This window comes from Mustela nivalis (assembly GCF_964662115.1).
Source record: "Mustela nivalis genome assembly, chromosome: 10".
NCBI lineage: Eukaryota > Metazoa > Chordata > Mammalia > Carnivora > Mustelidae > Mustela > Mustela nivalis.
Genome location: NC_139029.1, coordinates 19,937,461 through 19,963,922, shown reverse-complemented (window position 1 = coordinate 19,963,922; position 26,462 = coordinate 19,937,461). Strand labels below are relative to the sequence as shown.

At 41.4% G+C, this 26,462-nt stretch overlaps 2 protein-coding genes and 1 long non-coding RNA gene across 9 annotated transcripts in view; 1 reads left to right on the top strand and 2 right to left on the bottom strand.

Annotated features, from left to right (window-relative positions):
* Positions 1–5,285, bottom strand: part of PHACTR4 (phosphatase and actin regulator 4) — a 110,645-nt gene extending 105,360 nt beyond the window's left edge. For 2 of the 5 annotated variants that reach the window (XM_082684807.1, XM_082684804.1), the window contains exon 1: positions 2,916–5,285. The gene's annotated coding sequence lies outside the window, so the exon portion shown is untranslated. The remainder of the gene's footprint in view (positions 1–2,915) is intronic. The other 3 variants (XM_082684808.1, XM_082684805.1, XM_082684806.1) reach the window with 3 other exon arrangements.
* Positions 1–26,462, top strand: part of WASF2 (WASP family member 2) — a 937,387-nt gene that overhangs the window by 223,793 nt on the left and 687,132 nt on the right. The gene's annotated exons all lie outside the window — the stretch shown is intronic.
* Positions 12,022–24,574, bottom strand: LOC309841659. The gene is made up of 3 exons (XR_014299230.1): positions 23,918–24,574; positions 19,059–19,198; positions 12,022–12,338 (listed from the first exon to the last, which is right to left on the bottom strand). It is a non-coding gene; the product is annotated as an uncharacterized lncRNA (long non-coding RNA).

The window sequence follows — 26,462 nt, the reverse complement described above, 5'->3', positions numbered from 1 at the left end:
TTATTTAGTACTTACTTACTGTCTGACTCCCTCAAACACCATCACCCCTAATCAGTCTGTAAGCCCCAAGAAGGAAGACCTTTTTTTCACTCCTCTGTCCTCAGGGTCTGATTCCTGCATTTCCGGGAATCTAATTCCAGCGTCTAGAACACAGCAGGCTTTCAATAAATATATGTTGATTGAATGAATAGATGAATTGATTCCAAAATAAAGTTGACCAAGAGCAAAATACACAAGGGCAAAAATTTCCTTCCTATCATGATGGCTTAATAAGAGATTTAAAACAGGCTTCTACTAGTTAGAAAGGCTAGACCAATTGTATTGACTCAAGTCCATAGGCATGTTATGTATTTTACCTAAGAAGAATTTAAGTAAAGGGGTGAAGTAAGTTTCTATTTCTGATGTCACATTCATGGCATGTACTGACATAAAGCCAAGATTTAACTGCAGGTTTCAAACTGATTAAAAGTTTTCACAAAAAGCAAACACTAAAGAAAGCATTTTCTTGAGTCTTGACACTGGCTAGAAAAGTATCTCAATTTCAGTTATTTCTTTGATGTCAGTTCCAGCAGCCAAAACTGCTGTATAGAGATGTTCTCCAACGTATTTGTTTAAAAACCTTTAAGCAAAGATTAGCAAAAACTTTTTAGTAATGATTAGACAAAACCACAGTCCAGTACCTCACCACTATTTCACTCCCAGGGCTCCATAAAACTGCCTTGGTCTGAAGCACAAGGCAATCAAAATGTACCATCAAACAAGGTGATGGGACCAAAATTAAATATGATTTATGGTTTAGTATGACATTTTTATGTTCTAGAAACTCCAGTTCCTTAGAAATGATTTTGCTCTGATTAGAAAGTACTACCATTATTTTTCTCCAATATTTAAATTTCAATAATCATAAGCTGTGTGTGGTGGTGTGAAGAGTAACTTCAACAGGTATGAAGTAATGTAATGAAAAGAGCACAGGACTGGAGTATAATTTAGGCTACTATTTCCTATCTAGGTTAATAGCGTGACCTTCGGCAAGTCATTTAACATTTTAGAGGCTATGAATTTAACATTTATCAGCTGTAAAATTAGAAACACCACCTCACAGAACTGTAGTGAGAAATTACATAATATATATGATGAGCTGTTTTCAAAAAATAACACTAATAGCAATATCATTTTTTAAAAAAGATTTTATTTATTTATTTGTCAGAGAGAGAAAGAGCAAGTGAACACAAGCAGGGGGAGAGACAGGCAGAGGGAGAGGCAAGCTTCCCGCTAAGCAGGGAGCCCACTACAGGACTGGAACTCATGACCCTGGAATCATGACTTGCGCCAAAGGCAGAAGCCTAACCCCCTGAGCCAACCAGGCGTCCCAGCAATGTGGTGTCTGAACAAATAAGAACCAGTCATTAGCAACTACTGTTCTTAGATTATTTTTAAAACTTCTAGAGCAATTCTCTGTGGATGCTTCTTCAAAACAGAGGTAGGAAAACAACCAATCCCTAGTCATTGCTGGATTAAAAACTGAAGAACAACTGCATTAAAGACCTCCATCCCTGTACAATATTACCAACACAATATGGGATTCCCAGAGTAAATCACTTCCATTATGAAATATCAACATAATAAAGTACAATAGCTTTATCTGCCAACTTGACTAGGAGGGAATTTAACCTATATAATAACCTTGATAATCTTCCCTGCTTCATGTAAAGGGGTCCTGGTTGTCCTCATTTCAGAGACTTGAAATACTAATTACTTTCCAAAAAGGCGTGTCCACACTGGCTTTAAGAAAGCTTTGGCTTGTGCTGAATCTAGCACAACTAGTCTTCCAACGGAGTGTACATTAAATTACCACTATCTAACAAAATTTGGTTAAATCCACACACTTTGCCAGTTTCAGTACGGACTACCTCTCCTCCCTCAAACTGGCTTCATTCCTATTACTTGGTGAACTAGTCTCTTTGTTGCTTTCGAGAAGCAACTGGGTTTCTGGTTTCCCTATAACGAGGCTCCTTCCATTAATGGACTTTTTCTTCCAACTTTTTGTTTTGAGCAGAAGAAATCAAAGGATTGGCGGGTACGAGGGGCGAGGAACTGGGTGGCTGGACCAAGCCCTGCAACTTCCTTCTGCATGCAATGAATGAAAAGACTGTTTCGTGCCCTATAAATCACTTTCTCTCCTCCGAGATTCAAGAAGTGTGCGAACCGCGAACCGCACTGGTTCTTTGGTTCCCCGATCACAGCCGCAATCTATACCGACAGAGCAGCAAATTCGGTCCCTTCCCAGTTTCCCGGGGAGGGAGCTCACTTCTTTTCCACAGGCCCATCCCCCTACCGAGAAAAACGCCTGCAGACTCGTGCCCCGAAGCCGCGCGGGGCTGACGTTTCAGAGTTAGACAATAACCTCGAGGGTTTTCAACAGAAACTCCGTCTGCCGCTGCCTGGCTCCGAGCCTCCGCTCTGCCAGGCCGAGATGCAGAGGTCCGACCGAGGACGGGTTTGAAAAATGGACTTTGACCTGATCCGGTTACCGCAACCGGATCCCCAGGGACCGGTCCCCATTAGGGGCGGCCCGACGGGCTCCACGGAGGAGGCGACTCCACGCACGGGCACAAAGGGGCTGCCCAGACAAAAGAGCCCCGCAAAATCGCGGGGGGCGGAGTGGGCCAGCCGGCGCCGGACGCACTACAGGCGGAGAAACCACGGCGGGACCGTTGTGGGAGGGTGGAGGAGGCGGCGGCCCCGGCCCAACCCGCCCCGCCCCGCCCCGGCCCGACCCCACCGCGGCTCCGGCCGTTACCCCCGCCCGGACCACCACCTCCTCGCGGAGCCAAAAACACTGCCGGAGCCTAGGAGACACCCACAGCCAGACCCCGCGTACTTCTCGCTCACTTTCCCTTGTTCCTCGAACTCACCCGGGTGGCCGCCGCCGCCTCCTCAGCCTCCACAGTAGTTTCCCCCGGAAATCCTACCTGGCCCGCCGACCGCCTGGCCGCAGCCAGAGCCTCCGCCCCGGGAGGGGGAGCGGGAGCAGGCCGGACAGTGAGGGGGTAGGAAGTGCCTCCGCGGGGACTCACGGGACTTGTAGTCTTCAGCAAGGGCCAGCTGGGTCGCGGGCGGGACAAGATGGCGGGACCCTCTAGCCCTCCGCTCTCCGGGCCGTCAGTACTCCAGGGCGTCTTTGAGCATGCGCCACCCGCTGCCTGCGCCCTGCGGGTGGAAGAACTTGTGCACCTTTCCTGATACCGAGAGGGCAAGGGTCTTTGGACTTGGGACGATAAAACTGAGTACTCGGCTGCAGGCAGTGCCTAGGGAAGGAGCTGATGCTGCAAGTGTGCTGTTTCAGATTAACAGTTCAGTCCCTGCCCGGTCAAATTTCATTTATAATTTCTGCAAAAGGAAAAAACTATTGAGGGCCAGTTTGAAGTACAAAAACTTATAAGTCAGTTATTCTCAATTTGTGCATAAAGAAGAAACCCAGGAATCATTCTTGACACCTCCTTCAGTCATTCTACATTCCATATATCTCGGTTACATTCCATTTTCTCCACTACCGTTAGAGGAAGCCACCGTCAGTCAGTCGTCTCTACAAGTCTCACTAGTTTCAGGCCTCCCGGCTATCTTCCTCCAAACACCTTCCTTGCTGCTGCCAGAAGATCTTGCTAAATGCCAACCTCATTGTGTCACAGCCCCAATTAGACCTAAGTGTATAACCTAAAGCTGCAAAACTTCTGGAGAAAAACAGGAAAAAAAAATCTATGTGAGCTGCAAACACATAATCGATAAAAGAAAAAAAAAATTATAAGTAATGAAAATTTAAAAATTTTGCTCTTAAAACACCCTTATGAAAATGAAAAGCTCCCTATCAGGCTCCTTGCTCAGTGGGGAGACTGCTTCTCCTTCTGCCTGCCAGAGGCTCCCCCTGCTTGTGCTAACAAAATCTTAAAAAAAAAAAAAAAAAAAAAGATGAAAAGGCAAGTCACACACTGGGATGAAATCCCAACAAAACCTGCATGCAACAAAGGACTAATATCTAGAATTATTTCAGTCCATTAAGACAAAGAACCCGCTTATATTTTATTTTTTTTAAAGAGATTTTATTTGTTTGACAGAGATCACAAGTAGGCAGAAAGAGAGGGAAGCAGGCTCCCTGCTGAGCAGAGAGCCCTATGAGGGGCCAGGACCCTGAGATGTGACATTTGCTGAAGGCAGAGGCTTAACCCACTGAGCCATGCAGGCACCCCCTCCCCCCAAAGAACCCAGTTTAAAAAATGATTTCAACAGACACTTTACCAAAGAAAATAAATCTATAGGAAACACATGAAAGATGTTAGGGAAATGCAAATTAAAACCACAATGAGATAATCTACACACCATGACTTGTACTACCAAGTCATCAAGTGTTAACAAGGGTGTAGAACAAGAATTCTCATTCACTGTTGGTGGCATTGTAAAACGATAAAACCACTTTGGAAAACCATATTGCAGTTTCTTTAAAAATTAAATATACACCTACCATATGGGCCAACCATTACACTCTAGGTATTTACCTAAAAAAAAAAAAAAAATGAAAAACATACATCTACATAAAGACTTGAACATGAATGTTCATAGCAACTTTATTTGTAATCGCTAAATACTGGAAACAACTCAAATGTCCTTCAAAAGGTGAATGGATATACAATGGAATATTCTTCAGTTGTTAAAAGGAATGGACTATTGATATGCACAACAACATGATGAATCTTAAAATAATTATGCTGAGTGAAAGAAGCCAGACATAAAGGAGTATGTTCTGTATGACTCCGTTTGTATAACATCCTAGGAAAAGCAAAGTAGTGACAGAAAGCAGATCTGCAGTTGTCTGGGGACCCAAGAAAGCAGAGGTAGACATCATAAGGGGATAAGGAAACTTATGGGGGGTGATGGTATATTAATTATCTTGATCATGGTTATAGTTTCAAGACTGATGAGTTTTAAATATACCAAAACTCATCAAACTGCACACTTTAGGGGCACCTGGGTGGCTCAGCGGGTTAAAGCCTCTGCCTTCAGCCCAGGACATGATCCCAGGGTCCTGGGATCGAGCCCCACATCGGGCTCTCTGCTCAGTGCAGAGCCTGCTTCTCTCTCTCTCTCTCTCTCTCTCTCTCTCTCTGCCTGCCTCTCTGCCTACTTGTGTTCTCTGTCAAATAAATAAATAAAATCTTTAAAAAAAAAACTGCACACTTTAAATACATAAAATTCATTGCTCATCAATTTATACTTCACAAAACCTGAAAAATCGTATAGTCAAAAAACTCTTTTAAAGAAAGAAGGGGCGCCTGGGTGGCTCAGTGGGTTAAGCCGCTGCCTTCGGCCCAGGTCATGATCTCAGGGTCCTGGGATCGAGTCCCGCATCGGGCTCTCTGCTCAGCAGGGAGCCTGCTTCCCTCTCTCTCTCTGCTGCCTCTCTGACTACTTGTGATTTCTCTCTGTCAAATAAATAAATAAAATCTAAAAAAAAAAAAAATTAAAAAAAATTAAAATAAAAAAAAATAATAATAAAGAAAGAAAGAAAATCGGGGCACCTGGGTGGCTCAGTGGGTTAAAGCCTCTGCCTTCGGCTCAGGTCATGATCCCAGGGTCCTGAGATCGAGCCCTGCATCGGGCTCTCTGCTCAGCGGGGAGCCTGTTTCCCCCTTTCTCTCTGCCTGCTTCTCTGCCTACTTGTGATCTCTGTATGTCAAATAAATAAATAAAATCTTTAAAAAAAAAAAAAAAAGAAAATCAGTGGCTTCCCAGTACCCTTAGGAAAAAACAAAACAAAACAAAAATTATTGCCATCGAAGTTCTAATTGTGGAATTTCAGTACCATCCCTGGGGAAGGGGATGGATATGGACGGCAATTATGAAATGCCAGGTAACTAATGATGGTGATAACAGTAGTAGTAATAGTAGTAATAATAAAACTCCTTTTTCTTGAGCATCTAGGAATTTTACATATGCCTTAATTAGGATTCTGCCCAGAAAGAAGAACTAGAGACAAGTACTAGTTGCAGGTAATTTATTTGGAATGTGCTCCCAGGGATTTAATGTAAGATCCTAGAGTAAAACAGAAAAGATGGAGCCATCCCAAGGGTGCATTGCCAACTAAGAGCACTGCTATTAGCACCTTGGGGTAGAACCTACCAAAACCATCTGAGGATTGTCTAGAATGCCTCTCAACATGGTCCACCCAAGGATTGCTCTGAGAAGGATTTATCCATTGGCTTCTATGCCCCATTAATTAGGATTAGCCCGGGGGCATCAGATCCTCTTGCATTCAGAACAGGTTTCCACCAGTGTCCTGTAACCTGGTTTTGGAAAAGCTCCAGGACAGAATGCAGAAAAAAATGCGAGAAGAATTGAAGCCCTCACTAAGCTGTTTTCTGCAGCTTCAGCTAGACTCTAAGGGAAGTCTGAGAGGATGTGGTAAGGCAATAGTTTTACCAGAACATCCCTTGCATTGCTCAGATCTGTCCATGTTCTATATTAGATCCCATTTATCATGCTGTCTTCAAGGTGATGGCTGGCAACAATCTCGATGAAAGACTCAATGGTACTCATAATTCTTTGCAGGATGTTATGTTGCTCATATGTCTTTTCTGTCCTATAGTATGCTATACTCAGCCATATGGATGATTTTCATTAACACTAAAAGAAGCCAGACCAAAGGAGCATATACTGTACGACTTAACATATATAAAATAAAACACAGGCAAAATATTCTGCTGAGGGGCACTTGGGTGGCTCAGTTGTTAATCAGCTGCCTTCGACTTGGGTCATTATCCCAGGGACCTGGGATCAAGCCCTGCATCCAGCTCCCTGCTCAGCAGGAAGTCTGCTTCTCCCTCTCCCATTCCCCCCTGCTTGCCTTCCCTCTCTCACTGTGTCCCTCTCTGTCAAATGAATGAATAAAATTTTTTAAAAATTCTGTTGAAAGTCAGGATAGCAGCTCCACTTCATGGAGGAAGAGCAGTGTCTGGAAGAAGGTAAGAGGAGGTTTCTGGATGCTGGTAAGATTTTTTTTTTTAAGATTTTATTTATTTATTTGACAAAGATCACAAGTAGGCAGAGAGGCAGACAGAGGAGGTGGGGGAAGAAGGGTCCCCGCTGAGCAGACAGCCCAATGTGGGCCTCCATCCCTCGACCCTGGGATCATGACCTGAGTCGAAGGCAGAGGCTTTAACCCACTGAGCCACCCAGGAACCCCTGGTAAGATAGTTTTTTGATCTGGATCTGGGTTCTTGGTCCATAGGTATCTTAAATTTGTAAAAATTCATTAATTGGGATACCTATACTTTCCTGCATGTGTATTATACTCCCAACATAATTTTTTAAATGGGAAGTAGCCTGAGCCAAATCTCTTTTTCTTCTGAGAAACCAACTAACAGTAAACACTAGATGTGTCTGGACGGTTCAGTCACTTAAGTGTCTGGGTCTTGATCTCTGGGTGGTGACTTTGGCCCTGTGTTGGGTTCCGTGTTGGGTAAAGAACCTAATAAAAAAAAAAAAAAAAGGAAAGGAAACACTATTGCTAACCATTAAGATTTCTGGATTTGCAGCTCATGCTCATTAAGAACATGGGCTCTGGCAATTAAAAAACTGTTCTGCCACTCTCTGTGTGCCATTGCCCAAGTTATTTAAACTGGTTAAGATTCAGTTCCATTGTATAATGGAAAACACAATAGAACCTATTATATAGGTTGGTGTGATAATTAAAGTAACATACATAAAGTGGCCAGCACTGTAGCTGATATACATTAACTACTCAGTAAACAATAACTGTTATAGGTAATATTAGTTTTTGTCTTTCTATTTTTATCAAATTTTCAAGTTTTCAGCAGTGAACATGGACATGGTCTGCAGGTGCAAGGATGTTCCTTGTAGTATTGTTTGAAATCTCAAAGAAAAAAACTGGAGACAAGCTAAATATGCATCTACTGGACAATGGGCAAATCAACTGTGATATAGTCATAATACAGAATAGCACAAAGCAGTCACAGTGAATCAGTTAAAGCTACAGAGATAGATGTGGATAAAAGAAAATGTTGCGGGCGCCTGGGTGGCTCACTTGGTTAAGCAACCGCCTTCAGCTCAGGTCATCCTGGAGTCTTGGGATCGAGTTCCACATCAGGCTCCCTGCTCGGCAGGGAGTCTGGCTCCACTGAACTCTCTCTTCTCATGCTCTCTCTCTCTCATTCTCTCTCTCTCAAATAAATAAAATCTTAAAAAAAAAGTGGGGGGGGGGAGAAAGTGTTGAGAGGGGCACCTGGATGGCTCAGTTAGTTAATCATCTGCTTTTGGCTCAGGTCATGATCCTGGGGTCTTGGGATCAAGTCCCACATTGAGCCTCACATTGGGCTCTCTGCTCAGCAGGGAGACTGCTTCTCCCTTTCTGTCTGCTGCTCCCCCTGCTTGTGCTCTTTCTCTCTGTTAAATAAATAAATAAATCTTAAAAACAAAAGTTAATAGTTTTAGGTTATTTAATTTAAAGGATATGTGTAAATACATACTTTTAAATCCATAGTCTATACCTCGAAGAATACGTAAGCTTTCCTCTGTAGTGCAAAAATAGTGCAGTTGAATAGTGTGTGATAGAGAAACTGATTTCACACTGTATACTCTTTCCGGCTATTGGATTTTCCCTTCAATATAGACTCTACTGTAAAAACACCACTATCAAAAAAGAGAATTTCTTTTAAAAGCCAAGATCTTGGGGAACCTGGCTGGCTCAGTCAGTTGAGCATTGGCTCTTGATTTCAGCTCTTGTCCTGATCTCAGGGTTGTGGCATCTAGTCCTGTGCTGAGCTCCATATTCTGTGGAGTCGGCTTGAGATTCTCTTTCCCTCTTCCTCTGCCCCTTTCGCCATTCTCACTCTCTCAAATAAATAAATCAATATTTTTAAAAACCTTAAGATTGGGATACCTGGGTGGCTCAGTCAGTTAGCATCTCCCTTGGGCTGATACCATGATCCTAGTGTCCTGGGATTGAGCCCTGTGTCTGGCTCCCCTGCTCAGGGGGTAGTCCACTTCTCCCTCTCTCGCTGCCCCTCAACTCCTGCTCTCTCCCTCTCTCTCTCTCTCTCTCTCAAATAAATAAATTTTAAAAAACCCCAAAACCCTAAGATTTCAAAAAGTTTTGGTGAATCACTGAAACCCGGTTCTACCTAACGCAGTTTAAAATCAGAGGTGATGGTGGTTGGACTGGATGACATCACCGCAGTTTCAAATTCTGAGAGCGCTCCCTTCTTTGACAGATGGGAATGGCTCTACAAACCTGGCCATTTTGACTGGGCTGAGAACCAAGTCTGATTCATTAGCCAAAATGAATCCGACCAATCAGAGAACAATATGCAAGTAAGCGACTGACTGTCCAGAGCTTGATCACTGTTGCTTTGAACTTCGCAGTTTAGAGTGCTGCCACCTGCAGGCCACATTTCTCAACAGCCTGTCCCTGGAAATAAACTAGGGGGATTCTTCTCTCAGTTGAGTTTTCTCTGTAGGGCTCTGGATTGGAGAAAGAGTGATAAAAATTTCTCCCTTTCTCCTTTCCCTTGAAGCTCACTACTCTGCCACAAACCCAAACTTGTGACAGTAGTTCCCAGGAATGGAGACTGTGGCATCAGACTGTCTGCCTTTACGCTGGGTCAATCAAATACCTCTTCTATACCTCAGTTCTCTCATCTATAAAATGGTGATGATAAGAGCTCTTCTGTATAGTTGTGAAGATTGAATCAGATCATGTAAACCACTTAGCACAATGGCTGGCACAGAGTGAGCAGAAAAAAATATCAATAGTTGCTAGGCAGAGCTTCAGAAGTTTCTCCTATTCTAAACTGACAAATAGTACCTTGACACAAAACAGTGCAGTGGGAAGACCTTTGGCACATGGCTCTACCGCTTCTGGCCTGTGACCTTGGGCAAGTGTTCTCACCTCTCTGAACCTTACCTGACCTCACAGGTGGTTTTGGATATTACATGAAATCATCTATATAAAGCACCAATCACAGTACTTGGCATAGAGTGGACAGTTAAATGGAGTGACAATGGAGTGATGATTAACACAGGATTAGTTACCAAGTATAGGCCAAGGTTGAACAGCTCAGACCACAAACAGGCAGGCCACAGGCAGTCACTAACCAACAGATATTTTTGTCTGGCCCTCAGTGTTTTATAATTTTTAAATTAGTTTCTAGTATTAAAAGCATAAATTCCACATTTAAGGCCAGATTCTTAACTTCTTTTAAAATGAGAAGGTTTGACAATGTATTATACCAGATCTACAAGGAAGAGGGCATATAATAGGGAGACCTAATTTCTTCCAAAGGAGCCAAATAATGCTCCCTGAAGAAGTGGTGTTAAAAGCTGAGACATTAAGATTAAATAGAGGCTAGCCAGATAAAGAGAGAGGGGACAATGCTCCAAGTGGAGGGACTGCCATGTCCAAAGGCGTTGAATCGGGGAGATTAGTGCCTCCAGGAAACATCAGGAAAGCTCACTGGCTGGACAACAGTGAGCAAGGAGAAGGTGGGAAGACGGTAAGGCTCTAGCAGGCACCTTAAGGATTTTGGACTTCATTGAGAGGACCAATGTAGCTGGAAGCTGGGAGGTAGCCAGTTGGAGGCTAGATGGTCAGAATGGAGGAGGTCAGGGGTCAACAGTTAGCAGCTGAAAAAACAGAAAAGTACTAGGGCAGAATACGATCTGGTCTGACAAAGGGCAGACTTTATAAGAATCAAGTTGAGGTGGATACTGGGGGAATATCTTATGTTCATTTCAATTGTGGAAAAATAAGAAGAATAAAGATTTGGCAAAAGGACATATTAAAAACAAGACACAGAGCTAGATTCACAATACCTATCTCTAATTTGTTGCTTTTCTTACTACACTAGCTTTCTCAAGGTGAATAAACTCAGCACCAAAACTATGTTGCTAATAATAATATCTCCTATTTATTGAGAGCTTGTTAAATGTTAGGCTCTATGTATATGTGCATTATTAGCTTGTTAGTTCGCTCAGTTAACAAATACAGTCCACCCAAAACATTATATACCAAGGCACTGGGCACACAAGAATAAATGAGACAGATACCATCCTTGTCCTATGGGAGTTCACAATCCAGAAAGGAAATGAGTAGTTGAGGAAGTAATTATAGAGGGTAATTGGCAGGTACTTTAGGGAGAGTATAATAGTGAACCCAACCTACCATGGGTGGCAGGAAAAGCTTTTTGGAAGAAGGGACAGCCAAGCTGAAAAAGTAGAAGTAAAACAAGGAAAGAAAAAGAGAAGGCATTACCTGGAAAATACTTCTCCCCATAACCTGATGAGATAGAAGATATGGTTATTCTCTTTTCACAGATGAGAAAACTGATGTTCTTAGAGATTAAGTCGCTGATCCACTAGATAGTGCTAGGGCAATGGTGTAAGTCTGGATTTACCTAGACCAAAGCTCATTTCCGTGGCTGTTAAGCTACATATTTCTATTAGCTTGTCCTTTCCTTCCAATGGTCATGTGAGTGGAATGGCTTGTTAACTGAGATGTCTGCAATGCAGGAAGTTGAAATCATGGCTTACAAACCATTCAAGCATGTCTGTGTCAGGGGTTGGCTGTCAATTTTGGAATGGCATCTATTTAGTGACACAGCTGTGCACTAATGCCTGAATGGATGTTTAGCTCAACTGGACATGATTCAACAGCTAGTACTGAGCACCTACTGTGTGCCCGGCAAGGGGCCAGGCACTGTCAGAATGACAGAGATGATGAGTTCCTAAGTTCCTAAGTATGAGGATAAAGATGGTGTTTATCGCTAACAAATGAAACAATAACAAAGCCGTAATCCTGGCAGTTAGAAACTGTAGGTAACTTGAAATAGCTACCAGATTCTGAGCATCAACCAGGTGCCAAGCACTGCATGATACCTAAATGAAAATAAAAATGATCATGATCATAACTAAAAACTGGAAGCGCATACTGTGTTGAGCAGTTCACACGTATTATCTGATTCTTTCAACCCATGTTTATTCTATAATGTTAGTATCATAGGATTAGTGACCGTCATTATCAGTATGATAGGTAATATTGCCTATTTTACAGATGAGGAAATGGATGCAGAGATTTTGTCTGAGATGAGGAGCAAAGACGTAGAAGAGCTATAATTCAAACCCAGGTCTGCCTGACTCGAAAATTGGGGCGGGGGGGGGATGTCGTTCCTGGGTGGCTCAGTTGATTAAGTGTCTGACTCTTGATCTCAGCTCAGGTCTTGATCTCAGGATCTTGATCTCAGGGTCATGATTTTAACACCCATGCCACGCTCCTTAAAAAATAAATAAATAAATAAATAAAACAAAATAAAATAGATATAAATAAAATAAAATTTGGACTCTAGCCCATTGCACCATACTATCTCTGCAAAGCTTATAAAAACTCAGAGGAATTTTGTATGATCTGCATGGACAAGCATACATCCAGATAGAGGAAATAAATGTCAGTGCTTTTAAAACCCTCCAGGGAGGGGCACCTGGGTGACTCAGTGGCTTGAACCTCTGCCTTCAGCTCAGGTCATGATCTTAGGGTCCTGGGATCGAGCCCCACATTGGGCTCTCTGCTCAGCAGGGAGCCTGTTCCCCCCAACATCTGCCTGCCTCTCTGCTAATTTGTGATTTCTCTTTCTGTCAAATAAATAAATAAAATCTTAAAAAAATAAATAAAATAAAGGAAGAGATAATTATTAAAAAAAAAAAGAGAGAGAAAAGAAAACCAAAAACCCTCCAGGGAAATAGAGAAACAGGCAAAAACAACAAGAAATAATAGCAAAGTATCAATTAGCTAGACACTAGTTAATTCCTAAAACAGAGAACCTACCCAAAATATTCATAAACTATTCTTTTTTTTTTTTTAAGATTTTATTTATTTATTTGACAGTCAGAGATCACAAGTAGGCAGCGAGGCAGGCAGAAGCAGGCTCCCTGCTGAGTAGAGAGCCCGATGTGTGGCTCGATCCCGTGTGGCTTGATCCCATGACCCTGAGATCATGACCTGAGCTGAAGGCAGAGGCTTAACCCACTGAGTCACCCAGGTGCCCCTTCATAAACTATTCTTTTTCTGTCATTTAATTCTACTTAAACTTGCTGGTAAATTACCTTTAATTAGAAACTAAAGCTCAGAATTTTTGGTATCAAGATACACTTCCTTTAATTCTTACTTTATATCAATGTAAAAAGAAAAGAAAAGAAAACAAAAGAAAACAAAACTACTTCAAAGAAGCCAGTGTCAAGCAAATAAGTGACCCCATTAAGTATGGGATACAAGTTGCACTTAGCAAACTGGAAGAAAAAAGTCCCCAGCAGGAGGCAGCCATCAGCCCTGAGCCATGTTAGCACTCTGTCTGTGGTCAGGGAGGTATGTAGCCTTATTCCAGATGTTCAGATATGGCCACAGGAGAAATCTGTGTAGCTAAAGAAGTGTCCAGAATTGGCTCTGTGACACATGGACTGGGAAGATCACTGCTGTGTTCAAACATATGGATATTTTCTTTCCCTCTGTTTGTTTACCGTCTGTCTCAACATAAAAATGCAAGAAAAGAAACTAGTCTTTATCAAGTGCCACTTTGTATATTGTATATTATTGTCTCAACAGTTCATTTAGTACTGTAGAAATGAGTTCAGAGAGGTAGAACTTCTATTATAGCAACTATAAAAGTTACTTATTATAATTATCTTGTTACTAAATAATAACTATAGCTTCCATTTATTGAGTGCATGGGATGTGCCAGGCACTGTGAAGGGCACTTCTGCACTTCTCATCCATTACTTCATAACCTTGATGACGACCCTATGGTTTAGGGGCTATTACCCATTTTACAGAAAAAGAAACAGATGTTCAGGAGGTTAAACTACTTCTCAAGGCCACAGTGAGCCCACAGTGAGCAAGCAGCAGCATCTATTCATGTGTCTGCCTCCCCACCAATCCCTGTAAATTTCTTGAGAGCAAGCACTATGCCTTATCCATCTCTTATTTCTAGTCTCTAACACTGCCTGGCATGGAGTAGGCAGAATCCAGTAAACATTTGTCAACAAATGAAAAAGAAACAGTTTCCCAAGATAAGTGGTAGAGCCATCATTGGGATTTACACCTTCTGCTTTCAAGTCTAGTGTGCTTCCCATAATTAAATCCTGATTAATCACTCACATGCTTCTTTTACTCTGGAAATTTCTATTAGACACTTTCCATGTGAGTATGATAGAGCAATTCCACTTCTCAGTCTTTATCTTAAAGAAATACGAGCACATGTGTTTAAGGATGTATTACTAGGGTATGAATTGCTGGTATTTCAGAAAAAAAATTGAAAAACAAATGTCCATCAATGGAAGTATGATTAAATGGCATATCTATTCTATAGAATAGTGTGCAACTTTAAAAAGAGTAAAGGCAGTCAGAGAAGGACAAAAAACCATATGATTTCAGTCATATGTGGAGTTTAAGAAACAAAACAAGCAAAGGAGGGGAAAAAAAGAGAGAGAAAGATAAATCAAGATACAGACTCATGGGGCACCTGGCTGGCTCGGTCAGAACAGAGTGTGATTCTTGATCTTGGGGTGGTGAGTCTGAGCCCCATGTTGGGTGTGGAGATTACAAAAAAAAATCCCCCAAACCAAAAAACAAAAAAACGAGACTCTTAACTATTGAGAACAAACTGATGGTTACCAGAAGGGAGGGGAAATGGGTGAAATAAGTGACGGGGATTAAGGAGTCCACTTGTCGTGATGAGAACCAGGTGATGTATGGAAGTGTTGAATCACTATGTGCACACCTGAAACTTATATAACACTGTGTGTTAACTGGAAATAAAAAAATAAAAATAAAATAGAGTAAGGTAGACTTCTGATGGAGAAGAATGAACATAAGATTGTATTAAGTAGAATAAACAGGTTTCAGAATGTTAAGTATAGCTTAGTGTGCATACCAATAATACTGGCTTCAATATTTGTTATGTGCCTTGTTTTAGGCATTCTCCGAAGTGCAGATTCCCATATTTCACTGAAACTAAGATATTGTTTATCGAATGCTTATAATTACTTGGACCTGTGCTAAACATTCTGATTTCAAAGATAAAGTCAATGGCTATAACTTCTTATAGATCTGATTTTCCTATCTATCCCCTCCCCTCCCAATCCCACTAAAACTTCAGTAAAGGATTGCATTAAAGCATAAAAAATGAGAGAGGGGACAATAAATACAACAGAATTTTGGATGTGGAAAAGCAGATAAATGAGGGTTCTGACAGACCCAACAATGCTGAATCCTGGGCCAGGTGGGCTCAGTTGGAAGACCATGTGACTCTTGATCTTGGGGCTGTGAGTTCGAGCCCCACATTGGGTGCAGAAATTACTTAAAATCTTTTTAAAAAGATAAATAAGTAATAATATAAAATAATAAAAAATTAAAAAAGAAAATTTGAGCACCAGCCAAAGAAGTGCAATAGCTGAATAAAAGTTCCATAAGGAAAGATTATTTTAAAAAGAGTTGAGGAAATCATAAAATCATTTCGTGTAAGTTTCCAGATTATCCACTGTATGCCCAGCACAATGAATGAGAATAGACCCACATTAAGACTCACCACTATGAAATATCAGAACTCTGTAAATAAAGACAAGATTCTATAAGCTTCTACAGAAAAAGAAAACTGGCCCCATATAGATCAGGGATCAGAATGGCTCTGGCTTTTCGACAGCAACATGGAAGTAGAAGCAAAGGGAGGAATGTCTTCAAAATTCTGAAAGATGATTTTCATCCTAGGATACTATGGCTGGTTAAACCATAGACACCATCATTAAGACATGTGGATAAAGACATAATCAAATACATGAGGGGTTAAAGTTTTTACCTCTTTTTAAAAATGTATTCATTTATTTTAGTAATCTTTGCACCCAACATGGGCTCAAACTCATAACCCCAAGATCAATAGTCAGCCAGGCATCCCCAAAATTTTTACCTCTAATGCATCCTTTCATGAGAAGCTACTGGCAGATATAGTCCACCAAAACTAGAGGTCCAACAAAGATAAAAGTTATGGGATTTAATACACAGGAGAGCCAATGCAGGGGAGAAGCAAAGGGAATTCCAAGAAGCAGGAAGGAACATTCTAGGATGAAAACTGTGCTCCAGATGTAGAGGGCTACCTATCCAGATGGGAGCACTCTAACTCAAGAGAGACATACTGAAGACAGTTGCATTCAAGAACTCTCAAAGTTGAAAGTGTAGAGCCCAGGTGAGTGTGGCTCTGATTCTTACCTTCATTCAGCTTGTCTGGAGCAGTTGGTGATGAAGATCAAATGCTCCCCAAACTGGTTAATAATGTAAGTGAAAAAGGGATAGCTTTGGGGCTAAAGATGCTGTTTCCAGCCTCTGGCCACGCCAGTACCCTCCTGCCCCCAGAATCATCCTGAAGAGCCAGTCTCTGAAAGGGGATGGGCTTCCTGACATGGATTATCAGAGTACCAGACAGGAAACAGCATCCAAAGGAACTGGGCCTGGTTTAAGTTACTGTAGAGACGGAGGGAGTCACCTTTCTAGGCTTTCCTTTCTTGAGTTACTCTTCACAGTTGAATCTGAAGGTCCTTAAAGGTCCTTTGGAATAAGAATTAACAATTAAATAGAATTAAATATCCCCTGTGCCACATGGAGGGATGATCAGAGGTGGGCAGGGAGACCTTCCTATAGGAACCACCAACAGCAGATGACTCAGCTGTATATTATAAACCAGATTATCTAGCTTCTTCTGTTACTTGATATCACTGGCATGAAAAGAGAGGCGGGGAGGAAGGAAACATTATAGAAGAAAAGGAAACTTAAGAGACATAAAAACCAAATGTAACATGTTGACCTCTTTTGGATCCTGACCCAAATGAACCAATCATAAAAGGACAATTAGGGAAATGTGAATAATAAGTGAGGATCACGTGATATTAACTGGTGTTAATTTTGTTACATATAATAATGGTATGCTCTTGTTTAAATATTAAGTTAGAGATACATGCTAAAAATATTTAAGCAAAGAATGGCATGCTATCTGGGATTTGTTTTAATATTCTCCAGGAGGGTGCCTGGGTGGTTTAGTTGGTTAAGCACCGGCATCTTGGATTGGGCTCAGGTCATGATCTCATGGTGGTGAGATAGAGCCTGGCATCTAGTTCTGCACTGGGCGTGGAGCCTGCTTAAGATTCTCTGTCTCCCTCTCCCTCTTCCCCTCCCCAGCCACTCACATGTGCTCACTCTCTCTCTCTCTCTCTCTCTTTCTCTCCCAAGAATAAAAAGTGTTGGGGGGACAGAGAGATGAAATAACATTGGTGAAGTTTTGGAAATTGCTGAAGCTTGGTGATTGGTAAATGGGGGTTTACTATACACTTCTTTCTTTTTTGGGGTATGTTTGTAAGTTTCCATGATATAATGCTCAAAAACAGGGGAACACAATCAGTACAGAAAATTCATGAATACAGATAAGCAAAATGGAAAAAAATATTATGCATAATCCATAACATTTTGTAGCTCTTTCCACTGTATATACACACACATGTATCTATGTATTTTAAAATTGGGATCATACCTGATGTATTTAATATTCTTGTTTGCTACTTTATGTATCATGAGCGTTTCCCCATGGATTACATTTTCTACAACAGCATTCTACGTACACAGATTTATTCTACAGAGTTGTATAGTATTCTATGATGTAATTGTTTTCTACTATTACTGTACAATATATTGGTTCTTTTGAGGTGTTCCTTGAAATTATGAATAACACAGCAAAGGGTATCAGCCTTAATAGTTTTCCTGGAAAAATATCCTAAAAGAGGAATGGTTGGGTCAGATCTTAGTTTACTTATACAAATTAAAGGTGGAGGACTGGGACGCCTGGGTGGCTCAGTGGGTTAAGCTGCTGTCTTCAGCTAAGGTCATGATCCCAGGGTCCTGGGATCGAGCCCCAAATCGGGCTCTCTGCTCAGCAGGGAGCCTGCTTCCTCCTCTCTCTCTGCCTGCCTCTCTGCCTGCTTGCATTCTCTCTCTGTCAAATAAATAAATAAAATCTTTAAAATAAAATAAAGGTGGAGGACTCACTGTCCTCTCAACCACCTCCTGCTTTCATTCATTCCTATTCTTCAACTACTTCATTTTTGAAATTGTACTCATCTTTATTTTTTTAAGATTTTATTTATTTATTGGAGAGAGAGTGAGAGCATGGGGGGATGGGGTAAGGCAGGGGCAAAGAGAGAAGCAGACTCCCCGTTGAGTGTTGAGTCTGACAAGGCCCCCATCCCCAGACTCCGAGATCATGACTTGAGCTGAAGGCAGGTTAACCTACTGAGCCACCCAGGCACCCCTGAAATTGTACTCATCTTTCAAGACCTACTTCTAACCCTGAAGATCTTATGAGGTATGTCCTCACTTCTCTAATTAGATTGCCAGTTCCTAGAAAGCAATAAAGAGGGGTCCAATTTTGCTTCCATCTGTAAGAGCTAATTTCCAAATGCCTGAAAATGATTTGCAGTTTTTGAATAGGGTTGCCAGGAATAGTGGTTCCTAAACCACAGATCTTCACATTCACCTAGAGAGATTAATAAGGGAAAAATAGAGATTCCTGGGTCCACATCCCCAAGATTCTAATAGGGTCGGTAGGGGATATTTAGGTGATCATCAGATGTAGCCACTTTGAATCACTTTATTTACTTACTATTGCTTCTACATTCTCTTTATTGGATTATTCATTATATCTTCTTGTTTCTTCAAGTGTCATTTATTTGAGTTCCTTCAGTATTTGCATCCCAGGTGAACCATGTCCATAAGATGTCTACAAATGCCGCTGAACTCTTTCTGTGTACAGAGTAGAGCTCTAAGTTCTTATCACCTGAGCCTCCTTAGGCCTCAAGGAATAAATCACTCCCATGCTCCTGACAGGTCTTATCTGGTTAAATGATCCTGTCCTTGTAGATATCTCCTAAGAATCTTGACACAGACAAGGTGTATCCATTACACTTACCTGTTCCTACTTTGGCCACCAATGTCGCTGCCCAGGGAGGCTCTTTGGGTTCTTGGCCTGGGTTGGGACTTCACCAACTCTGATGTCCTTGCCAGTTTGTGTCCACCTCAGAATAACAGAGCAATTCTTCAAGATCCACACTGTAACAAAGTGGAATATATTTCAAAAAAGGGTGCTAGAGACCCTATTCCTCCACCTTTTCACATTCTGTCATCTGGGCCCCATAGCAGCTCTGTTTGAGACTTGGAATAAAACAGGAAAACAGTTTGGTTTATTTTTTAAAAAATATTTTATGTATTTGACAGAGTGAGAGAGAGAGCAGAAGCAGGGGGAGGGGTAAGCAGAGGGAGAAGCAGACTCCCTGCTGAGCAGGGAGCCCCATGGGGACTCAGTCCCAGGACTCAATCTCAGGACCCTGGGATCATGACCTGAGTTGAAGGCAGATGCTCAACCTACTGAGCCACCCTGGTGCCCCAGAAAACAGTTAATTTGCAGTCCCTTATTCTACAGGACTCAGACATAGGCAGGTCCTCAAGGGTAGGTAGGGGGACATTAAAGACTGTTTTCCCCCTGAAAGCTTTTCTGTTCCTCCCCATCAGTATTAGGTCACCAAATAAACTCATGCAAATGGTAGGAGCTCTACTGAGTAGCTGTTGAGTCTTAAGATACTTTTGAAGGCAAGCTTGGTTAAAATCCAGTTCCGCCTCTCACAGCTGTGACCATGACCATGTTTCTCCGAGAGCCTCATTTTTCTCACCAGTAAAATGAAGACAATAATATCTATCTTGAAATATTGTTGTTAGAGATTAAAACATGATAGTTTTTGTTTTTAGCATAGTGCCTACAACATAGTTAGTGCTTCATAAATGGGAGTGATGATTATTTCCTCTAGACCACCTACCTTTTCAGGTACATCTAATAAAGACTGACTTTCAGAAGTGGGCCCAATCTCTGGTCGGTCTGGGACCCACAACAGTATTTTGAGTGATTCCTTAAACACAGGACATACCTGGTACCAACAAATGAATATTATTTACTTCAAGGTTGTCATCACCTTGGAGGCAGCACGCTTATGCCCAGGAGGTTTCCACTCTCCAAACCATTACTGGGACGCCCAATTCAGAAATAACTTCAGGGTCTATGACACAGGCTCTCTGACAGCAAATCTTCTTTTTTGTTTGTTTGTTTGTTTGTTTGTTTGTTTTTGAGTGAGAGGGAGTGAGTGGTGGGAGAGGGGGTGCATACAGAGGGAGAGAAAGAATCCTAAGCAGGCTCTGTGCCCAAGTGCCCAGCACAGAGCCCAATGTGGGGCTTGATCCCACAATCCTATGATAATGACCCGAGATGAAATCAAAAGTTGGAGGCTTAACTGACTGCCCCACCGAGGTGCCCTGCAAATCTTCATCTTCCATAAAGACAAATTCCAATTTTGAAGTAATCAGAAGTGGGGTGCCTGGATGGTTCAGTTGGTTAAGCATCTGCCGTCAGCTCAAGTCATGATCCCAGGGTCCTGGGACTGACTCCCGAGTTGGGCTCCTTGCTCAGTGGGAAGCTTGTGCTTCTCCCTCTACCTGCTGTTTCCCCTGCTTTCTGTCAAATAAATAAGTTTTTTAAAAGTGGCACTGTTGAAACAAATATTTTTTTAAAAAGGCGGGGGGTGCCTGGGTGCCTCAGTCAGTTAGGTATCCAACTCTTGATTTCAGCTCAACTCATGATCTCAGAGTCATGAGATCAAGCCCTGCAAGGGGCTCCGAGCTGAGCATGGAGCCTTCTTAATTTTCTCTCACCCATGAGATCATAACTTGAGCTGAAATCAAGAGTCAGATGCTTAATCAACTGAGCCACCCAGGTGCCCCAGAAGATTTGATGATTCTTAATATTTACTTCCAAATTGCTTTCCAGTAGGTTTTTACTAATTTATAATGCCACTAGAAACACTTGAATAATACCTGTTTCACTACATCTTTAAAAGCACTTAGTATTTAAAAAAAACAACAACCTGAAAAGCACTTAGTATCACAATTTTAATAAATTAGGAGGAGGAAAAATATTCCATCCAAAACAATTTTGAGGTCTATTGGTTTGACTTCTCCCATCCCCCCCAAAATCCAAAAAATTATACGAATAGCAAAAATTTGTTAGTAAGTGTGTGATTTCTCAAAATAAGTACTTTGAAGGGAGCCATTTATTTAGATGTTTATCTTGATATATTTGTATGTTTTTTTTTAAATTAATCTCATCACTTCACATTCACACCTCCAAGGAAAACATAGACATGATTTTAGTCAACCTGACAGAATGCCAGTGTGATGACTCATATCCTGTTCACCTCTAGAGTTCAGTGTTGGTTCTATATTGCCAGGCCCCACTTTGCTAAGGACTTGCTACTGCCTAAGGGCATTCTGGATGCTGGGTCCATCTCTCCTCTAAGGGGAGATTATCTTTTAAAGTGAAAGAAGACTAACCCCCTTTCATACTTTTATACCAGCTATACCAGCTAACAAGAAGGGCACAGACAGGGTAGAAAATTCTCGTCACCCTGACTCCCCTACTGAAGAAATTGATCTTTTTTTTTTTTTTTTTAAGATTTTATTTATTTATTTGAGAGAGAGAGAGAGTGGGAGCAGGGGAAGGAACAGAGAGAGAGGGACAAGCAGACTCCTTGCTGAGCTCAGAGCCTATTATGGGGCTTGATCTCACAACCCTGAGATCATGACATGAACTAAAACCAAGAGTCGGAGGCTCAACCGACTAAGCCACCCAGGCACCCTATGTTTTGTTTTTGTTTTAATTATTGTTTTTAAGTTACACAAGCCATATATATTTATTGTAAAAAAAAAAGGCAAAACCAGCTATAAAATATACCATTATTTCCAACACCAAGAAGTAGCTCATAACATTTTGAAGTATGTACTTTCATACCTTTTCCCCTATGTATATATGTTTTGTAAGTAATAGCATATCATACACATTGTTTTTAAACTTTTTTCTCACATAATAATAATTACAGGTTATATCTATAAATGGGACAGGTACAATTCCAAATATTCTTATGCATAACTCATTTAATCCTCATGATAACTATAAGGAAGTCAATATTAATATTCCCATTTACTGATAAGGAGACTGAGGCAGAGAAATTAAGTAATTTTCTTAAAGTCACAAGTTAATAAGTATCTGGAATATTTTCCCATGTCATTAAACTCATTACTACAATTTCTTTTGCATGACTGCAAGATATCTCATTTGTGAATAAAGTATCATTTATCCCACCTCCTTTTATGAGACATCTAGAGTATTTCCTTTTTGTAGGCTATACACATCACTAAGATGGCCAGATTTAATAATTTTTTAAAAAGATTATTTATTTATTTGACAGAGTGAGAGACAGAAAAATAGGGAACACAAGCAGAGGGAGTGGGAGAGGGAGAAGAAGTCCTCCTGCTGAGCGGGGGGCCTAATGTGGGGCTTGATCCCAGGACCCCAAGATAATGACCTGAGCTGAAGGCAGATGCTTAATGACTGAGCCACCCAGGTACCCCTAAGATGACCAGCTTTAAACTACATCTTTGTGCACATCCCTAGTTATTTTCTTAGGCTAAACGCCCTCAGGAACAGTTGCATCAATTTTTATTTCCTCCCAAAAGGTGCTCCTTTCTCTATGTTCTCCGTGACACTGAATGTTGTAAATTTTACCTCAAAAGTGGTAGTGGTTTTAAAATTCATTTTACCAGTTCTGAGAAATAAGTTCAAGCACTAAAATATGAGTGATTTCTCTAGAGTGAAAAAGGCCAGGGTTTAACACCTCCCCCTTTCTATAATCTTCTCCTGTTTTTTACAGATGTTAAACCTTATGGCTTATACACCAAGTCATCTCAGAGGAATGAGGAGTGTTAACCTGGGACAAACCAGCTTACAGAGGCAAGATTCTTGTGGCATACAGCTCAGCATTCACTAATTCACTCACTCATTTATTCAATAAATATTTGAAAGGTCATTATATGAGTAGTACTAAGCTAGGCAAGGGTCATGGGGTTCACAGAAATAAAATAAAACATTGCTAAATAAAACCCTTAGCACATTACTTGATACTTGTTAAATGATCAAGAAATCAGTATTTATGCCAGGCACCATGCTAAATTCTCAGTGAGTGGGTTATTTCATTTAATCCCTACAACAACCTCTAGGAACTGGGTTCTTTTATCATTCCCATTTTGCAGATAAGGAAACTAAGGCCTAGAGAGGGCTACCCAGCTTGAGCAACATACTTATGTGGGAATTCACATTTGAACTCAAGATTCTAGAGTTTTAACCGTTATGTTATACTATAAAACCCAGTTCTTCCCTGTAAGAAGCATACAGTCGTGTTAATAATACTGAAACAGAAAACAGTTAACAAGTATTAAGCACTCAAGTGCCAAGCAGTTCATTACGTCTTTATGCATAAGATCATGTAATTCATATGACAATTCTATGAGGAATCCTTCCGTCTATGAATCCTGTTTTACAGATAAGAAAATAGACATTCTGAGAGTTTAACTAACTTGGCCAAGACACTACTAAATGGTAGCACCAGAAGCCAAGATACATAAAGAATTACTATAGGGAGGGGTGCCTGGGTGGCTCAGTGGGTTAAGCCTCTGCCTTCAGGTCAGGTCATGATCTCAGAGTCCTGGGATCGAGCCCCACATCAGGCTCTCTGCTCAGCAGGGAGCTTGCTTCCTCCCCTCTCTCTGCCTACCTCTCTGCCTATTTGTGCTCTCTCTCTGTCAAATAAATAAATAAAAATCTTAAAAAAAAAAAAAAAGAATTACTATAGGGAGAACATTGTGAATTGTGAAACAAGTGATGCTACTTACTTGCCATCTAACGTCAGAAGTCAGAGGAAAGAGACTTTGTGACCTTCTTGTGGTCCAGGACAGAAAGGGAAAATCCTGGCAGCCGTCAGGCCCTGTGTTGAAAGCCTTTACGCAGGTTAGTTCACCGGATCTTCTACGTGATGAAGGTAGTCTCAGTTTGACAGATGAGGAAATAGATCTCCGGGGTGGTGCAATACGTGCAAGGTCACACAGCTAGTGAATGGCATGGCTAGAACTGGAACCTAGCTGTCACTCCAGCCTGAGCCCTTAACCACTCTTTTACATGCTTTCCATTGTTTGATCCTGTTTGTTTGTTTGTTTGTTTAAAGATTTTATTTATTTATTTGACAGAGATCACAAGTAGGCAGACAGGCAGGCAGAGAGAGAGAGAGGAGGAAGCAGGCTCCCCACGGAGCAGAGAGCCCGATGCGGGGCTCAATCCCAGGACCCTGAGATCATGACCTGAGCTAAAGGCAGAGGCTTTAACCTACTGAGCCACCCAGGTGCCCCTGTTTGATTGTTTTGATCCCGCTTCTTGATTGTGCAGAGAAGAGTGGGGAACCAAAGAGGAAAGGGTATTATGAAAGATAATACAGGGGTGCCTGGGTGGCTCAGTGGATTGAGCTTCTGCCTTTGGATCACGTCATGATCTCAGGGTCCTGGGATCAAGAGTGGCATCAGGCTCTCTGCTCAGTGGGGAGCCTGCTTCCCACCCCCCTGCCTGCCTCTCTGCCTACTTGGTGATCTCTGTCTAATAAATGAATAAAATTTTAAAAAAGGAAAAGAAAGAAAGAAAGATAATACATATGCAAGAGTGTTAAGGTATATCCAAGGAAAAGGAAGCAGACCTGCTTGGTCATTCATCTGGGGAAGGAGATCTTTGTTCATTTAACTTTTATGACTATATAAACTGTATAAAATGTCTGTTTCTGCCACTATAAATGGGAGCTATTAAAGACAGGGACTATATCATAGCCATTGTTGTAATGCAGCATCTAGCATAGCGCTTAGCTTGTAGTTCCAGCAGAGGTTGGAAAAACAGGGTGTGGTCACTGCATAGATCTCTGCATGGCAATTAAGGTAGTCCACAATTCAAATATCCCAAACAAAATAATAGGCACTCAAATCCAACAGGGTATTTAAAAGATAATATCATGATGCTTTGGAGTGATCCCAGGAATACAAGGATGGCCCAATAGCAGAAAGTCTGTCAATATAATTCATCACATGGACAGACCAAAGGGTAAAAATCATGTAATTTTTCATCATACTTAACAGAGACATTTGGTGCAAAAGCATTAAAAACAGGACGATGGGGCGTCTGGGTGGCTCAGTTGGTTGAATGACTGCCTTTGGCTCAGGTCATGATCCCGGAGTCCCGGGATGGAGTCGTGCATGGGGCTCCCAGCTCCACGGGGAGCCTGCTTCTCCCTCTGACTTTCTCTCCTTTCATGCTCTTTCTCACTGTCTCTCTCTCAAATAAATAAATAAAATCTTAAAAAATAATAAAATTAGGATGATGTAGTGGCTGCTCATTATGACCATGAGTGTTGGCTAGAGTACTGAAGAGTCTGGCCAATTCTTTCAGACAAGAAAAAAGTGAAAGAGGTATGTACTCTTTCTGCTTGCCACTCTTGCCAATGATATGACAGTCTGTATGAAAAACACAAGATAATCAGCAAGCAAACTCTCAAAACTATAGAAGACTTATCTTAAAAAAACTCAGGGTGCCTGGGTGGCTCAGTTGCTTGGGTGACTGCTTTCAGCTCGGGTCATGATCCTGGAGTCCTGGGATCAAATCCCACATCAGGCTCCCTGCCCGGGAGGGAGTCTGCTTCTCTCGCTGACCTCTCTCCTCTCATGCTCTCTCTCTCTCTCTAATAAATAAATAAGAAAGATATTTTTAAAAAATCAATAGTTTTCTTTTATACCAGGAGTATTTGCCTTAAAAATGTAATAAATAGATAACATGATCTATAATAGCAAATAAGCTAGTCTATGGAGAGGATCAGCAAACTTTTTCTGTAAAGAGCCAGATAGCAAATAGTTTCTGCTTTATGGGCCGTGTGATCTCTGTGGTGGCCACTCAGTTCTGTCAATACAGTACAAAAGCAGTCATAGACAACATTTAAATGAATGTGGATATTCCAATAAAACTTTATTTACAAAACCAGACAGCAAGCTGACCTGCACAGGTGTAGTTTGCTGACTCCTGGTCTACAGAAATTGGCCTAAAAGCAATGCCCAAGAAGTTTACTAAAAATTTTCTTCAGGGGTTCCTGGGTGGCACCGTCGGTTGGGCATCTGACTTTTGGTTTTGGCTTGGATTATGGTCTCAGAGTTTTGGGAGCATAGGATCGAGCCCCATGTGGGGCTCTGCGTTCAGTGTGGAGTCTGCCTGGGGCTCTTGCTCCCTCTGCCTCCCCTCCCCCACCTCTCCCTGCCACTCACTCTCTCTCTCTCTCAAAGAAATAAATCTTAAAAAAAAAATTTTCAACTCTATTCAGAGACATGAAAACCTGAATAAATGTCATAATTGGGAAAA